Below are 1,192 nucleotides of genomic sequence, written 5' to 3'. Positions count from 1 at the left end.
CCTGGCGCTCCTCGGTCCCCTCCCTAGGAGCCCGAAAACGCGCGCTCTCTCTTCCCACTAGAATGTGAAAATTATCAAACAATGTCATTAATATCACAAGCAAGCAAAATCTTGCTGAATTTTATTTTAAAATAGCTGGAACAGCATATCAACAGAAATTCAAGCTGTATTCAGAAGAAGTCATGGAATGAGGGAGGATTTTCATTATTATTCCTTCAAAATAGATTTGTTTGATTTTTGGCAGCCCTTGGATATTTAATACTAGCATCCAAAACCACAATTCAAAGGCATTGATTATTCTTCTTCTGTCTTCCTTATTCATTGTTCAACTTTAAAGTGCACAGGAAGCATGTAACAATACTATGGCTTCAATAAATCACACTTTAGCCTTTAAACTGACATCCTTGCTCTCTGCAACTTCAAAGAGGTCCTTCACAACAGGTTTCCTCATTGCAACATATCTTTTGATGTTTTGACTGCTGTTACCATGGATTTGATTGTGGATCATGGGTTTGAAAGTGTTGGACTATGAAATATAAGTTTGGCAGGTAGAATCCACCAGTTGTTTGGTAGGAAAAAGATGGGCAGTCTCTTCCTGTGAATATTTACACAAAGGAGGACCACTGAGTCAGAATAGATGAACCAGCAGTTTGTTGGGTTTTGGCTCCAGAACCCAGTTTAGAGCACATCTCTGCTTAGAGCACAGCTCTGCCCTGTGCGCCAGTGCATGCCCAGCTGCCAGACAACACACATCCTGATATAAATTCCTACTGCACTCTGAGCTTTGGTCAAGACCTTGAGGTTGGTGCTGAAGAAAGTATAAAAAGAGAAGAAATGATACTACCTGATCTTCAGAGATCCTTAAATCAGCCTCAAGTAATAACGGAGGATGGATGTCATAATGACAGGGTGTGAGGCAGTTAGATTACACTATGAAAATAGACCAGATAAGGAGGCTAATGTCAGGTAAAGATAGGGTGTCAAGAGGGAGTTCAGTGTTTATTTGGATTTTGAAGAAAGAGAAGAAAAGAGATTAAAGAGATCCCTGGAACAAGAAAGAAAGGGGGGGGAGGGAGAAGGAGAAGGGGAGAGAGAGGGGAGGGAGAGGGGGAGGAGGAGAAGAAAGAAAGGAAGAAAAGAAGAAAGAGAGGAGAGAGAGAGAGAGAGAGAGAGAGAGAAAGGAGGAAGGAAG

The 1,192-nt window shown here is 41.6% G+C and overlaps 1 protein-coding gene across 1 annotated transcript in view; it reads right to left on the bottom strand.

Moving 5' to 3' along the window:
* HHAT (hedgehog acyltransferase) overlaps positions 1-1,192 on the bottom strand; it is a 569,769-nt gene that overhangs the window by 135,518 nt on the left and 433,059 nt on the right. The gene's annotated exons all lie outside the window — the stretch shown is intronic.

This window comes from Elephantulus edwardii, unplaced genomic scaffold, assembly GCF_000299155.1.
Source record: "Elephantulus edwardii isolate Elephantulus edwardi_28Jun2011 unplaced genomic scaffold, EleEdw1.0 scaffold00063, whole genome shotgun sequence".
Lineage (NCBI taxonomy): Eukaryota > Metazoa > Chordata > Mammalia > Macroscelidea > Macroscelididae > Elephantulus > Elephantulus edwardii.
This window is presented reverse-complemented; position numbering and strand designations above follow the sequence as displayed.